The sequence below is a fragment of the Macrobrachium rosenbergii genome, chromosome 46, assembly GCF_040412425.1.
Source record: "Macrobrachium rosenbergii isolate ZJJX-2024 chromosome 46, ASM4041242v1, whole genome shotgun sequence".
NCBI lineage: Eukaryota > Metazoa > Arthropoda > Malacostraca > Decapoda > Palaemonidae > Macrobrachium > Macrobrachium rosenbergii.
This window is the reverse complement of record NC_089786.1, coordinates 18,025,305-18,036,339: the sequence shown is the minus strand read 5'-3', so window position 1 is coordinate 18,036,339 and position 11,035 is coordinate 18,025,305. Positions and strand designations below refer to the sequence as shown.

The 11,035-nt window shown below is 37.2% G+C and overlaps 2 protein-coding genes across 3 annotated transcripts in view; one reads left to right on the top strand and one right to left on the bottom strand.

Annotated features, from left to right (window-relative positions):
* The window catches only part of LOC136830254 (QRFP-like peptide receptor), a 290,055-nt gene extending 284,752 nt beyond the window's left edge, over window positions 1-5,303 (bottom strand). For both annotated transcript variants that reach the window (XM_067089612.1, XM_067089613.1), the window contains exon 1: window positions 4,854-5,303. The gene's annotated coding sequence lies outside the window, so the exon portion shown is untranslated. The remainder of the gene's footprint in view (window positions 1-4,853) is intronic.
* Window positions 1-11,035, top strand: part of LOC136830374 (SUZ RNA-binding domain-containing-like) — a gene marked incomplete at its 5' end in the record, with an annotated part of 703,764 nt that overhangs the window by 495,689 nt on the left and 197,040 nt on the right. The gene's annotated exons all lie outside the window — the stretch shown is intronic.

The window sequence follows — 11,035 nt, the reverse complement described above, 5'->3', positions numbered from 1 at the left end:
GAAATAATCCAGTTTGTTCATATTCCACTCAAGAAGGACTTGAAGATAAGCAAGCTGTTTTCGGCTTCTTTCTTAATTATGTTTGGTTTGCGATTATAGAATTTCTTAATCTGTTTCTTTTTGCAAATATCATAAACATGTCGTCCACATATCGTTTGTACACAGCCACCATATCAGCCCCTCCAACGACCCCTACGAAATTCAGCGATTCTTGTCTCCCCTGCTCTTTTTCTTCCACAAATCTCCACTCATTGCAAGCCTTCCATCTCATAGTCGTCTTCCAAGGAGCTCTGGACCTTCCATCTTTTCTGGCACCCAGAAGAGCCCAGCTGACATTCATGTGTACTACAGACCTCAGGGCTGTTCTAGTGACAGGTCGAGGTTATTTCCATTTCCTCTGTATACACCATTATCTCATCTGTGTATGGAACATCTGTAATATCCAGTAGGGTATTATTTCTTACCTTATCCTTCCATGTAACTACTGATGTTCATAAGGTTTTATTCTCAAAGGACAAAATCTTTGAGATTATTAATATCTGTACAGCAGTACTGACCGTACCAGACCAGTTCATGGTCTTACTTTGATATGCAGTTCCAGCCTATTCAGTTTCCAGATCGTATTCAGTTTGTCCATTATTTGATTTTCTTTTTCAGTCATTCACTAGATTCAAACTCAAGGAGGCCTGTTTGAATGTCATTGTTTCTGGATACACTATTTGAATGATTCAGGTTCATGAATCCTTACTACATCTTAGTGTTGTTTCATCTTTCTCGAGCACATTCAGCATCAGTGCATAGAATTTAAAATCTCCTCGTGATGGCTTTCGTTGATGACGAGAAGGCATTGGACAGAGTCCAAGGGCCAAGAGTATGCAAGGTCTTGCGTCTCTATACTCTTCCCGTTAAGTATTCATAATTGTCGTAATAGCAGTGGCCGAACTGTGTAACAAAAAGAGATCAAACTTAATCTGTATGTATAGGTGGCTGTCATTTTGTTCGTTTTTGTCAGATTGAATTCGAATTCCATCTTCCTAGATATATAAAGCATTGTCTTCAGCTGATTAAAATAGCTTTATCTGCATATTTCGTGAATCTGTCAAGTTTCTGTTTGTACTCCAATCTAAACCTCGTCCTTTTCCAACCACTTTGTTTTTCATTATAAAATCTGTGAGAAGGGTGTGCAACAAAGATGACAATATTTCGCTGTTGCACCCCAAAATTTATTGCAAATTCACTCGACAGGGCTCCATCGACGTAGCTTTAAATCTTCCTCGTTCGTGGATGCTTTTAGTTAGCTTTACATATTTAACGGGAATACCAGAGACGCAAGACCTTCTACAATATTGCTCTATGGACACTTTCAAATGCTTTCTCTAAGTCAACAGAAGCCATCAGAAGGCATATTTTAAATTCCATTCACTGCTACACAATATATCTTAACACAAAAATTGTTTATGTGCAGCCTTTGCCTTTTCTAAATCCTGGCGTATTCAAATGTAAGCATTTTAACTTACTTTTTTTCTCTCCAGCCTATTGAGAGTGTGCGCACAGAATATTTTCATCATAACTAACGTAATTCCAGTCCAGTCACGTCTCTTTGCGCTGGCTTCCAATACCTAATCCCCAGACTTTTGTTTCCTCATTCCATATTCTGCAAAAACGCCTACGATGTGTCATTTCATATCAGCTGAAAAATTCTCTGCACTGATTCCATCGTAACTCGGTGCTTTCCATCTCCTATGTTTCTTTATTACTGATTCCACTTCAAAAACGGGAATGAATTCATTCATTAGTACATTCAGGTCTTTGGCTTTTGGTATATCAGTCAAATTATCCCCCCCCCCTCGTATTTCTTATTCATGACTTCGCAAAAATGTTCCACCCAGCCTAATCTTTCTTCTTCTGATTTTATTCATGACCCATCACTCCTTCGGACGGGTATTTTCATCTTTTTCTTTTCACCCAAGCATATTTCATTTACAGTTCAGTATACCGATAACTTGAAATCAGCTGAGGATCTTCCTCACCACTCAGGTTGGCCATGATGCAAAAAATGCTTGCAAACATAGCAAAGACTGCATACTTATGAAAAATGTAATATTTGTTTTCTTTAGAAAACTTCAAACTCTTCAAGAATGCATATTCTGCTCTTAATGGACTAACTGCTTAATTTTCTTTAATTTTTTTTATATGTTTATTTTTTATTATTGTTTCTTATTTGTTGGTTACTGTTTTGTGTGTGTGTGTTTTTTTTTATAAATGCTTTCATGATTTATTTTTAGGCCATTCACTTTCCTATTCTGTAAATTATATACATTTTAGAGCACCCGCACATACTTTCAACGTTTACTCCTTTTTGCAGTTTGAAAATGACTTACGAGTAGTTGAAGAGGGAAAGTCAAAATACAGCAGATCCTTTTCGCATTAAACTGTGTGATAATAATTGACAGAACGGCGTCATTTCCAGTGGGAGTAGAGCATAAAGCTGAACTTTGAAGGAAATGAGAACTGTATGACACAATCTCAGTCCTAAGCCTTACCTCAACAAGAAACGCGACAAAAATGCAATGCTAAATTTTTCATTAAATGAGAAAAATTATGAAAATGTACGTCTGAGCTCCAAGGTGATTAGGGATATGACAGGTGACAAATGAAAACGCAATACCTAGAGCCATATGTTGAATGAGACACCGTATTTCCTATTAAATGAAAAATGAGGTGAAAACGAAATCCTGAAATTCACATTAAATGAGAAGTACGGTGAAAGAGAAGTCCTGAACTTCACATTAAGTTAGAAATGTGTGAAAACGTAATGAAATGAAAAATACGACGAAAACGGAATCCTCAACTTCACATTTAATAAAAATGATGAACCTCACTTTATTTGAGGAACCTGACGAGAATGCAACTGTGAAATATACGTGAATTAAGACAAAGACATAAACATAATCTGATTTCTACTGAGAATAAGAAACACAGCAAAAGTTCAGTTCTAAATACCATTATTATAAAAGAAGCTTTTGATTCAGCGGTTCCTCATTTATGGCGCATTCAGTATAGGCAACCGTGATAGCACGTAATTATTAAGGCTATTTTTCTCTATCCACCCTCCCCTTAAATACCCCTTTTGACGTTCTCCCTTCCCATACTTTCTCTACAAATCCCCCCCCCCTTCCTTCCCCCACATCTTCCACAACCTCCATGGATATAGCCACGGTGATGAGGAATTTGTGGAATTTTCGAGCAAATGTTAGGAAACAATACTGATCCCAAATATGACATTTTCTTTTTAGTAATATTATATCAACTCTTATGGTGGTACATTTGTATTGAGCTTCACACTAACCACTTATGTCTTATGATTCACTGTGAATATTTGTTTTTGCCATGCACGCTCTCTCTCTCTCTCTCTCTCTCTCTCTCTCTCTCTCTCTCTCTCTCTCTCTCTCTCTCTCATCTATTTTGGGTTTAGTGGCATATCCATTTCTCTCTCTCTCTCTCTCTCTCTCTCATCTATTTTGGGTATAGTGGCATATCCATTTCTCTCTCTCTCTCTCTCTCTCTCTCTCTCTCTCTCTCTCTCTCTCTCTCTCTCCCTCTCTCTCTCTCTCTCTCTCTCTCTCTCTCTCTCTCCATCTAATTTGGGTTTAATGGCATATCAATTGCTCTCTCTCTCTCTCTCTCTATTTTGGGTATAGTGGTTTATTCTTTTTTGTATAGTGGTTTATCCATTTCCTCTCTCTCTCTCTCTCTCTCTCTCTCTCTCTCTCTCTCTCTCTCTCTCTCTCTGTGAACATTTGACGCTGTGAGTATCCACTATTTTCGTGAACTGAACAGTGAGGAAAGAGGAACACACACACGAATACAAGGGCAACACACAGTTATGATATTGGCATATTGAATTATATATATATTTTAGTTTTATATATTATAACAATGTAATTTTATATATATATATATATATATATATATATATATATATATATATCCACATATATGTATCTGAGGAAAATGAAACATTGATTAGATAACAATGTAAATTCCATATGTATGTGTATGTATATATATATATATATATATATATATATATATATATATATATATATATATATATATATATATATACAGTATATATATACACATATATATACATACTTCCATATGTGTGTGTGCTCATTTTAATAACCACAGTGACCTCTTAACTTCTTGATTTCCTCGCATTGTTTTAGAATGAGTTGATCAATACGAGCCTTGAATCCAAATGGAAAATAAATGAAGACTTTTTTTTTCTCCCCAGGATTCGAACCCAATCCTGCTAATAGCCAGCATTCGAATCCCACCTAGGGAGGAAAAGGCTTTTCCTTCATACCTAGATTTTGTGAAAGGTGTAAGCAAAATGCATAAGGACTTTGAGCGGTAAGTTAAAATGTATATATATATATATATATATATATATATATATATATATATATATATATATATATATATATATATATATATGTGTGTGTGTGTGTGTGTGTTTTTGTGTGCCTGTATATATATATATATGTATATATATATATATATATATATATATATATATATATATATATATATATATATATATATATATATATATATATATATATATATATATATATATATATACTGAGTTCAGTATTATTGTATTTGGAATTAGTCAGCCGTCAATAATAATGGTAAATGATAACATTCATGAAAAAATTCTAGCATTACTTCTACGATATTTATTACATACATTATTTCCTTAACTTTTGTTTTGTCATTTCAAGAATCCAAAGGAAGACGGACAACAAAGTATATTTCAAGCCTGAAGTTTTTCTCATACTTACACTTTTTTTTTGGCGGTAAATTATATCCTGCTATCTACAGTCAAGAGTCTTCAGTAATCATTTAGGAGAGAAGCATTTGCAGCAACTGGAGTTACATGCTCACAGCCAGTTTCCATCAGTATCTTATTTTCTACCTCTGTTGTGTCGTTACACTTCGACAAAATTCCCACTAGAAACAAATCAACAAGTCACACCACGTCTCAGAAAAGTTACGTTAGCAACCTCGTCACTGACAGTTGTTAACACTCCGTCTTGTCATTAGTCCTGACACACACAACGAGGACCCCTTGAACTGATGAAAAGACGCCCGGCCGCGTTTTCCGCGAGTTTCGGTCGAGGCAGAGACAGTGAGCGACGGAAAGAGAGAGAGAGAGATGAAAAATACGGACTGTGAGACCACGGACGGGGAGCACCTACTCCCTCTCGCTGCGGTCGAGAGAGAGTGAGTGTGAGTGTGACTCAGGCATAACAAGAATGGAGGAGGAGTAGGAGGAGGAGGAGGAGGAGGTGGAGGAGGAGGAGGAAGAGGGGGAGGGAGAGAGGCTGGGAGGCGTAGAAGTGGCGGCGGGTGTCAGGAAGTTGAAGGAGGGAAGTCACTGACGAATTACTTCACGTTGGAGGCTGAGAAATACTTCATCGAGGTCCTCAAGTTTTTTTTTAACAGTGACATGATGATGGGATTACCTCGTGGAGGTCCTCATGTTTTGTATTTTGATTTGGTTACAGGATTACCTCTTCGAGACCCTCTCGTTTTAAATTGTGCGAAGGTAAGATTACTTCTTCAAGGCCTTCCTGTTTGAAAGAGTACTGCACTCTCTCTCTCTCTCTCTCTCTCTCTCTCTCTCTCTCTCTCTCTCTCTCTCTCTCTCTCTCCGTCCCAGTTACGGCCAGCAATAGTCGACTGATAATCACGTACATGATTCATTCCACAAGTCAGCAGAAGCATATTGTTTTTGAAGGAAACGCGCACATGCCTTTCCTTCCTCGTCCAGGGAGCGAACACGTGCCTGCTTAGTTATGAGTCTGGCGCAACCAGAGGGGTTGGGTTAGGGATTTTTTTTTGGGGGGGTGTTGGCGGAAAGCAAACATCAAAAGTGAAAACCGGAAATTCTGGGAGTTGCAGAAAGTGAAATCAGGGGACAGAGATGCGAGGAGAGATTAAGAAACGGGAAGTCGGAACGAATGAGTGAGAGGAGTGAGGCTTGATAAAGTAGAGAGGAAAATTAATAAACAGAGAGGGTGAGGGAGAGAGAGGTGGGGGGTGAGGAAGTATGACTCGTATGAAACGAAGCCAAGCAGGAGTAAACATTTCAATTAAATGAGAGCAATGGCGACGTAAGATATACAGGAAAAAGTATTGAGAGAAAGGGAGTCTTGAATAAAAAAAAAAATAAATAAATAAAACATAGTGGTCCTGTGACAGAGAAGAGGAATTATGGCCCGTGTCATTAAAAAAAAAAGAGAGAAAAGAATAGTAAGGGGGATATGGATGACATGAAGTACGAAGATTCAGACAAAATAGAATATCGGGGATATGCGAGAGGGGAAGAGAAAGGAATAAGACAGAAAACAGTTGATATGCAAAAGACAGAGGGACGCTAATCCAGAAGTAGAAAAGTACAAGCACGCAGGAAAACGAAAAGAAGATAGCGAAAGAATAAAGTGTCCTGACAGGGAACGCCAGAAATTGTCCGCTGATGCAGATCAAAACAGCTGGGAGATTGAGAGGGGAAGAAAGAACTGACGCCGGTTCTGGAAGAGGTGTCAGACACTTTTGTAAATAAAGAATTTCATGAACGAAGACTTTTGTAAATAGAGCCTTGTAGATGGGGATGAGATGTGACGTCTTCCTTTTTGTCGTTATTCACTTTTTTTTTTTTTTTTTTTTACTTTGCAATTCATTGTCTCGTTGTTCATGTTGTTGCCATTTTTTCTTTCTTTCATTTCGCTTTTGCACTCTACTTCCCTTCACCTTTGTTTTCCCTTCCATTATTTGCTTCTCTTTAACTTCTATTTCTGTAATTATGTTATTGTTTACATTCGCTCGCTAATCCATCCTAATCTCATTTCTTTGTCTGATTTAGCGTTCGTTTACTTAATGATCTTTCATTCTGGTCATTCCACCCTCTCTTTATTGAACTTTCAATTGATGTAGACACTAAAATACTTTATTTCCAGAATTAACGAAGAAACTTAATTCAATATCAGGCAATAAAGAGGCGTTCATGATACGTCTTAATGAAAGGATGAATTTACAATGCTGCTTAATGTTGTTATATTCAATATGAAGAAACCAGCTCGCATTATGAGAAATATTTTATTTGATTAGAGAATTGGGAGCATTTTTCTATTAAACAATTTAATTTAATTTTGGATTCATTGAAAGAATTTTTGATTTTATCCGTCTGAATAAAAGATCTGAGGGTAATGTTTGATTCTATAAAAGAATTGGAGGCCATTTTTTGCTTTAATAAAAGAATTGAAGCTATTTTGTTCTGTAATAAAGGAACTGAGGGTGATATTACGTTTTGATAAAATGATTTAATCTGTTTGTTGCTGTAATAAAATAATTAAAGGGTTTTGTCATTATTAAAGATTTGAAGGTAAATTTTTTCGTAAAAAAAAATGCATCAGGTGTCTTATCATTTATTTAAAGAATTGAGGGCATTGTTTTTCTCGAATAACAGAATTTAAGTAAATTTTTACTTATATAGAATAAAATTGAAGTTTTGATGAAAGAATGCAGAGTATTCTTACTTCAATAGAAAAAATGAACAAATACACATACATTAAAACGGGCGTAAAGATACATAACTGCTCTACTGTATACTACACTCCTCCCCGAGAATCGTAGCAAGGATAAAATTTCCATCTCTGTCACGTCCCCAAGAGAGGAACCTATGTCTTAGATCCCCAAGACAGGGACATTCGACCAGCAAATGTCTCCGTCAAGGAGACAATACAATCGCCGCAGAATGGACGGTTTTCACCTGACATGACGAACCCATGAGCGAGTCGTGTGTGTCCAATCCTTAGCCTGCACAACTTCGTTTCTAGTCTCCTTGGTATATGGGAACATGACCAAGGAGATACTGATGACTTAATACTCGGTATCTTTTGGTTTATTTCAGTCTTTTCCCAAAGGGACTGCCAAAGGTTTTTCATTTTCTGGTCTACTAGAGGAAATACATTCCTGTCTGGTAGTAGGCATCTGGAGTTTGGGGAGGTGACTGCTGACTTAGCAAGTTAACTAGCTTGCTCGTTCCCTAAAACCCAACATGTGACAGCACCCAGCAAAAAATTTAAACACACACAAACAAACGCACACCACACATATATGTATATATATACATGTATATATATATGTGTGTGTGTGTGTGTATAAAGTGTGTGTATGTATGTGTACGCGAGCTTCAGTAACAAAGAAAGTTTATTCCCTTGCTGCGATAGGAGAATTTTTCCATGATAAGATAACTGAATGTATTTTTTTTTTTACCTTACATCAAATTGCTGATATTTTCCATTTGATAAGAGAATACAAAGAGCGGCACTGATCTTGTTCATCTCTAGCTAATTGCGTCTCCATCACAGTGCCTCATTTGATCAAGTCCTTAGCGGAATGGAATCATATATCGGAAAGCTCTCTAGTTTGAATAGATCCCGTGCATAATTGAGAGAGAAAAAGATAATCTCTCAAGGCCTAAGAAGCGACGTTCCCTCTGCGGGTGCTTAAAACGGGAGAGGAGGTTGGTGATGTCGGATTGGGTTTATCATAGCCTTTCTTTATGGTCCCTAAACAACTAGGCTGAAAGTGAGTTCATACCATTTCGTTGTAAAATAAATAAAAATTTGGTTACCTTGCAACAAACATTTCGGTTAAGTACAAGCGACAGTGGGTCACGATGCTGCCTGAAACCCAATGGATGAAGAGAAAGAGAGCAAACTTACACTTATGGCTAACGTCAGTTCTCTCCCAATTTCCTTTTCGTATTGGTCTCATGTTCTCGATAAAAGGATCACGTAACGAGCGGCCTCTCAGACGCTGTGCCCGTCGATAAACTGAAAACTAATTAGGGTCCTTTTTTTGTCATTCAGAATTTCCTTTGAACCCGATTCACTTCCAAATGTCTTTTCAGATTTAGATTTCATGTTCAGGGAGACAGGAACTCCGTAACAAAAACATTAAAACACAAACTCTGTTTGTAACAAACCATCTCCCAATTCCCCTACTTGCCCACCCCCTAAAAAATAAGGTCATCAAGGACAGCTGTGGTCGATCTGTCGCTCTTACGGCCGCGATAATGATGACCGTTTAATTGACTGTTCAAATTTCATCCCATTGACCGATTGACCACCTACCCCCGACGCCGGTACACCCCACCACCCACAGTCCAGCCCTGTAGCACGGAATAGACTAATATGTATATATATATATAAATGGATGTATTTTTGTGTGTATGTTCCAGCATAACTCTGAAAAGCAATTTCAACCAAACTTGGTGTGCATATGACTTACTATCTGGAAAAGAATACTGTGAGGGTAAGACATCACTAGCACCAAAGGGCACCAGAGGGGGTGGGGTTGGGAAGGGCTTTCTTGAAACGGGGCTGCTTCTGCCCGTAGAATTAGTAACTAAATAAACTTAGGGGTTTATCATACCTCATTTTGGTATAAAGAAGACCTACTCTCTGGAATAAGAACACTGTGGGGTAAGACATCACTGGCACCAAAGGGGGTGGGAATGGGAGTGGGAAGGGGGTGGCGTGTAAAAATAACCGAAAACGACAGTTTTCGAGGTGGCTGAGATGAATGGTGACACTCCCAGTGCCCTTTAATTCTAAATTCAGCCCCGATAGGAACTTGGGGTGAGAAGGGGTGAAATATAAGATGTCAAAAATGTTGGGCAATGTAATTGAAGCAACTATCTGAACAGGAAAGGGAGAGGGTGAAAGTTTTTATCCCATGGATACCACCCATTCCGACGGATCTCCCTTTTAACTTTAAGAGATTGCAATTTCCAGTGAGACTTGCGTTCTCGATCACGATCAACAAGGCACAGTGACAGTCTGTTAAGTACTGTGGAGTGGATTTGAGATCGTCATGTTTTTCCCACCGACAACTTTTTGTTGCTTGCTCAAGGGTGGGTTCACCCAAGAATTTGTTTATTCTTGCTCCTGATGGTTGAACTAAAACGTTGTTTACAATCAAGTTTTGTGTTAAAGTAGTATTATAGTGAAATTGTGAAAGATTTTACTTTATAATTTGTATACTGTATTTATATTTTTAAAAACTTATAAATAAAAATTCTTTGATATTACACTATAGATAGATTTGATCCCTTTTCCTGTCCAATAGAAGGTTGAGATAAATAAATATCCAGGTGTGTTCTACATTTTGGGTGTATTCTATGCTTTGGGTGTATTCTGCGGTCTGGGTGTGGTGTGTTCTACACTATGAGTTTTTACCGTGCAACGAAGGGTATGTCAGCTAGTGTAAATACACACAACACACACGCATATATATATGCATGTGTATGTATGTACGTGTGTGTATATATATACATGTATATATTTCTAACGGGCACAGTTAACACTGCAACTGCTGGACTTACTTGCATTTTTGTAATACGCTCCTTTTCTAGAAATGATGATCAAGTTCAACACTTATACAATTGTGCTTCCACGCAGACTTGATGATTAGATACATGTCCAATCCTGCCGAAGTAAACACTTCCTTGCACTGATTGTTAGAGGTGTTCAGGTTCTTCACTTTTCGATACGAAGTGTGAATTCCTTTTGAGAATTTAAACACACAGACTCACACATACATACATGCATACACACATACATACATATATATACACTTATAAATTATATGTATATATACATATATATATATATATATATATATATATATATATATATATATATATATATATATATATATAATCATGAAGCTACAAATGTCATTTAATATTCAATTTACGCCACTTCGGGAATATCCCCGATGGGGAATTATCAACGAAGGGAATTTTTAAATGATAAATGGATCGATACCGCCGTGGTCTCGATCCTCTACACAGTACCTTCCAACGACTCCATTGACGGTCAAACCCTTCAGTGATAATGTATATATATATATATATATATATATATATATATATATATATATATATATATAT